The sequence below is a fragment of the Dipodomys merriami genome, unplaced genomic scaffold, assembly GCF_024711535.1.
Source record: "Dipodomys merriami isolate MVZ:Mamm:240054 unplaced genomic scaffold, mDipMer1.0.p SCAF_267, whole genome shotgun sequence".
Taxonomy (NCBI): Eukaryota; Metazoa; Chordata; class Mammalia; order Rodentia; family Heteromyidae; genus Dipodomys; species Dipodomys merriami.
Genome location: NW_027204126.1, coordinates 322,162 through 328,284, shown reverse-complemented (window position 1 = coordinate 328,284; position 6,123 = coordinate 322,162). Strand labels below are relative to the sequence as shown.

Below are 6,123 nucleotides of genomic sequence, written 5' to 3'. Positions count from 1 at the left end.
TTTTCTTGTTCGTTTGTTTAGTTTGTCCTGGTTCTGGAGCTTGAACTCAGAGGCTGGACCATGTCTCTGAACAAATGTCTTCCCTGGCCAACTTCCCTCAAAGCTAGGACTCTACTACTTGAGCCAAAGTCCACTTTTGGCGTTTTTGGTGTTTGGTTACAGATAAGAATGTGACAGACTTTCCTGCCTAGGTTGGCTTTGAACTGAGAAAGTAAGAAAGCCAAGTGACATCAACTGTATCAAGATTTCTGTTTTGAACCAAGAAATACTAGACAAAGTTTATTATAAAGCTAATATTTGACAATTTTTAAAAGAAAAGAATATGTCTAACAAAGAATCCATAACTTAAATAACTCCACAAATGTAGGTGCACTGAATCATTTTGGACGCATTTTTTTCATCTGCTTGGGAAGATAACTATTGACTTCATAGATTCCTTTTGGGGAAACTTAGTCATATTTGCCTGTTGTCACTGGCTTTGTACACATGCATGCTGTACATGCTTCTAAGGGCCCTACATAAAGAAGTCTTGAAATTCTCAACAGTATTTAAATAAGATGCTCCAGCCTAAGGTTAAGATTTTAGGTGTGGACATTTATCAGCACTCCTGATTCAGACTCTACTTGATATAATTTTTAATCAATATTTTGTTTTTAGTTTTGTTCTTTGTAAATTCACATGCACCTATGAAAAATTGTGTGGACATCCCAATGATATTCTCAAAGTACCTCTTAATCATGACTCACAAAAAGTTGTATTATATTACGACAAGGAAAAATGCTATAAATAAAGAAAACAATAATTAAATATTAATGATTACTAAAATAAAAAACAAAACAATTACCAGGGTTTTCAGTATTTGAAGTGTACATAGTAGAGTTTACTATTTTCTCATATTCCTGTACATTTAAAACTGGATAAAGCTATAAGTAGCATTTAAATTTACTCACTAAGATTACTATTTATAGTTCATCTCATCATTTGTATGTGGATTATATCATTATTTGTTCATCACTAACATATAACGTAAAGGAGCCCTGAAGATTTAACAGAAACTGTGTACTTAAAATCTTAACTTAAAATCTTAACTGCTTCTTTACACAGTCTTTGCAACTTCTCATTAGTAAAGTGTCTATAAAATCTGAAATGTACATACTTACTAGTACATGCTACCAGAAATATTATATACTTTATCAAAAATTTTTATGACCTGCCAAACAGTCTTAATTTTGCCATATATAAGCAAATCCCAAAATTAAACATATTTAAAACATTAAAACTTTTAACAAACCTTAACATTTGCTGCAATGATCATTATGACAAGTGCCTTTTGTAGAATAATTGAATTCTTCCTCCTACAAATCTCATGAACAACAAATATCTGGAATTATTTTGTTTTTGATATGTCAATCTTGACTTTATTCTTAAATGTGTGCTTATGTAAGAAACACATGGTTCTAAAATTTCACAATTCTTTTGAACTTATTTTTGTTGAATTGTCTAGTTTAAGAAAATCAATTACTCTTTATAAAAATGTTTTGTGCTCAATTTGGCTGCACACACACTAAAATTGGAACATACAGAGAAGATTAGCATGGTCCCTGCACAAGGATGATACACAAATTAGTGAATCGTTCCATATTTTTACAACAACAGATGCTGGAAGGGATATGGCCAGAAGTGAGCCTACTGCATTCTTGGTGGGAGTGTAAACTTGTTCATCCACTTTGGAAAGCAGTTTGGAGGTTCCTCAAAAGCCTCCACATAGAGCTCCCTATTATACAGCAATCCCACTTTTGGGCATTCTCCCAAATGATCACAAAACAGTCCATACTAAAACTACCACCACAACAATGTTTATTGTAGCATTATTTTCTATAGCTAAGATATGGAACCAACCCTGATGCTGCTCAGTAGAAGAATGGATCAATAAAATGCTCTCTCTCTCTCTCTCTCTCTCTCTCTCTCTCTCTGTGTGTGTGTGTGTGTGAATGTACACTTACACAACCACATTGGAAAGCAGTCTGGTGAGTCCTCAGAAAGATAAATATTGACCTTCCTTATGGCCCACTCATACCACTTCTAGGCCTCTATCCTGAACAACAGGTACCAATATTCAAGGACAAATGCACTTCCATGTTTATTGCAGCACTGTTCACAATAGCCAGGATATGAAAACAACCCATATGTCCCACCAGAGATGAATGGATCAAAAAACTGTGGTAACTATACACAACGGAATATTTTCCAGCCATTAGAAAAGACAAATTAATGGCATTAGTAGGGAAATCAATCAAGCTACAGGAAATCATGTTGAGCGAGGTGAGCCAAAATCAAAGAGACAAATGGCACATGGTCTCCGTGATAAGCGGATGTTAAATCCAAAATGTAAGGTGATATGACAAAATTAACAACACTTAAGAAACCAAGAACTTCCACTCATCTGGTCGAATCACTACTAAATAACCCCATTCTGCTGATCATATGTGCACACTGAAGGGAAACCAGGAGGACGACACAGAACTAGAGGGAATCAGGGAAAAACATACAACAGTGGGATCCATCAGCTGCACTGGACATTGACCAAAATGAACTAAGCAACTCAATGTCACTGGAGGGAGGGAGGGAACAAGTGGGAAAGATGGAACAGCTGACGCTTATGCAATACAAAAGAAATATACATATTTCAAAACAAAAGTTTACATATGGAAGAAATAACTCTATTGCAAAGCTCATAGAATTCATAAATGTTGTAGACCATAATAGACAATTTGCTCCATCGAAGTTTGAATGTGTTTGTGACTTAAACTAAGCATCACTATCCCACAATATTGTGAAATTTGGGAAAGTATGTAACCACTTAATCACAATAAAAACATTTGAAAAAATGATGAAGGTGGAAAACTAAGTTGCTCTAAAAAACAAAAAAGGAAAATGTTCTGTGTGTATTTGTGTGTACACACACACGCACACACATATACTATATATATATATATATATATATATATATATATATATATATATATGAATTCTATGCCTCCATCAGAAAGAATGACAACGCTCAATTTGTTAGGAAATGGAAAGATTTGGAAAAAAATTATATTAACTGATGTAAGCCAAGTCCAAAGAAACATAGGTCCCATTGAATCCCTTATTTGTAATAACTAGTATATGTCTGGGATAAGCAGAAAAGTTGAAAGCTTATGTGTATATGACTAGATAAGTTGATGTTAACCTAAATAACCCCCAAGATAGAGACACAAGTGTTTTTTTTTCTTTATTGCTGTTGTTTCTCACGTATTTATAATGTACGATGTGATTGTTTTTCTTTTTTATACGTTCCTCCCCAACAATATAACCCTGTTTTCACTTTATTTGATGTTGGTGCACCTGCATCTTGAATGTACACTTCTCTAATTTGGGAAGGGAAAGGGAAAAAACAACATGCTTAAATAGGAATACAGTTTGACCCATTGTATAACAATAGATGCACAAGACATTATTTTGAAAAAGGAACTTTACAATTTAGGCTAGGGACATTTGGTGGGGCTTTGGGGTATGAGGAGTGTACTTGTGGAGGTGTAAGGGAAGGAATGGTGGGGGAAAAACAAAGGAGGAGGTAACAATGCTTGATAGGAAATGTACTTATTACTTTGCTCATATAACTATAACCCCTCTGTACAGTATTTTTACAACAAAAATGTATAAAAATGTTTTGAGATGGAAGAGTTTATGAAGCCCATTTTACCCTTATAATATCGTTAACAAAGAAATTAATGCAAAACACTGATATGAAGATATTTTGAAAAAGTGAGTGTGTGTGCATTCCTGCGTGTTGGCATGCTCAGAGTTTGAAATCAGGGCTTCAATATCTTGCTACGTCTTTCTCTCTAGATTGGTGAGTTACTATATGAGCTACATCTCCATTCCTGACCCTTTGCTATTTCGTTAAAATTTTGAAAAATAATCTCATGAATTTATTTTGTCCTGTTGACTTCCAAATATTATCCACAGATCTCAGGCTCCTTAATAGGTATCCCGAGTAGTTAAGATTATAGGTGTGACAAACCAGTACCAGGCTTTCAGAATAATTTTAAAAGTAGAAGAAAATTTACTTCACAGAGGCCTGTTTTATCATCTCCTTGTCTTAAAGCATTTTGCAGTGATTATATGTGAATTTTTCATTCTTGAATTATTAAAATACAGTAAGTGATGATATTTAAAACATTTAGTACTTTTTAAAAATGATACTGAAACTATGGGACAGAAGAAATTTGCCTCTCTTTGGACCATAATTTATAAGCTCAGCTCTGTGCATGATAACCCAATGTCACCAACACAGTCTGTGTTGAAGACAAAATGTAAAAATGGGCAATAATTGCTATGCTATTATTTCTTGGACAGTATGAATATTGAATTGAGAGTATCAGAGAATGGAGAGAATTTATCTACCTTTTGTGTATTGCTGGAAGACTTTTGGAAAATTTGACTCATTTTCTTCCTCACTGTGTGTCTTGGGCCATGCACTTAGTGCCTTTAATTACAATTTTTCCCAACACTAAAATGGTAATAACATTAGCATTATAGCAAATGTTATCTTAAGAATTAAGGGTCCTTAGAATGATGAACTCTTTTCTCATTCTTGTAGAGGCATTATCAGATGAGAGGAACTGTATTTTTTTGTTTGCTTACTTCCATTTATTCATGAATTTGAAATCTGAACTTCTTAAGACTGAAAGAAACCAAAATTAGACACGCAGGCTTTGGAAAGAGCAATCAATGTAAAATAAATAAAATACATATAGATATGTAAAAGATCTGACTAAATTGTTATATAGTCTCAAGCATAAACAGAAAATGATTTAAGCAATATCATGTTATTGAAAATTGAAAAATGTTAGGAGTTGCTTAATTTTTTCCTTTTTACTACCTTGAATTAATTATTTTTGTATAGAGAGATTAAAGATGAGATTAACAATAAACTTGATTAAAAATGGACAAAAGTTCCAATAGACATGTTTTCCATAAACCCCTCTATATCACCAGTGGGTTTACACAGTTGTTTTTAATACAACTTCTGTGCTGGCTTAATGCTGTGAGAAGTCATTAGAGAAATGTAATTCAAAATTACTATGATACTACTTTATAACTATTATAACTCTTATCAAAAAAAATCAAAGGAACAAGGTGTGATGGTTAAAGGTTTTAATTCCAAGAATTTAGGAGGTTGGATTTCGGTCTTAAGCCAGTCTAGAGTACTGAAGATAGTAAAAACTTGCCCTTTATTACCTTTTGAATAAAATGTAATCATGTTGGTAAGAGTGTGAAGAAAAGGAAATTTTCTACACTCTTGGTCAAAATCCAGGTTAGTATTTTCCTTGTAGAAAGTAGTATGCAGTTTTCTAAAGAAATCATACTTGAAATATCATCTGACCCACCAATCATGTGATTATTTCTCTCTGGGTAATTCATAAATATATCTGTAGTTCATTGTTATTCACATTATTCACAACAACAGCCAAGATGTAAATCGAAGTTCAGTGTTCAACGACACTAATAAAGCAACTGTGGTACATACACAAATATCTTTTTCTGTTTCATCCTTAAAATAACAAGAGACTGCTCCCATTACCCACAACTTACAATGACCTGTAAGATGTATTCGAAATGAAGAAAAATGTTATGTTCTGATCTTTGTAAACACACACACACACACACACACACACACACACACACACACACACACACACACACAAAACCATCCTCAAACATTGACAGAATATTTTTGTAAAGTAAAGCATTTAGTTCGGGCATTTAGTTCACAATGCATAAGATACTAGATATACATTATGACCAGGTATAGAGTTGTAATGTACAACATGAGGATACAGGGGACAACATTGGCCTTATATAAGAATTAAGCTAAGTAAGTAGGAGTTGTTCTTCCTAGTAGTGGTTACTCTTTTAGTTGTTCTTCCTTCAATAATGGATAAGATGAATGTAATTCTTTAAGTATACCTGCCTATTTGCAGAAATAATAACAAAAAATATAGCAATAATGTTGCATGCTCAACGTAGAACAAAATGTCAAATTAAAATACATGAGATTATCATTCATGTAAA

The 6,123-nt window shown here is 33.3% G+C and overlaps 1 non-coding gene across 1 annotated transcript; it reads left to right on the top strand.

The window, feature by feature from the left end:
* Positions 1-1,540: 1,540 nt before the first annotated feature.
* LOC138837236 (U6 spliceosomal RNA) lies at positions 1,541-1,646 on the top strand. Its single transcript, XR_011375271.1, has one exon. It is a non-coding gene; the product is annotated as a U6 spliceosomal RNA (small nuclear RNA).
* Positions 1,647-6,123: the final 4,477 nt, after the last annotated feature.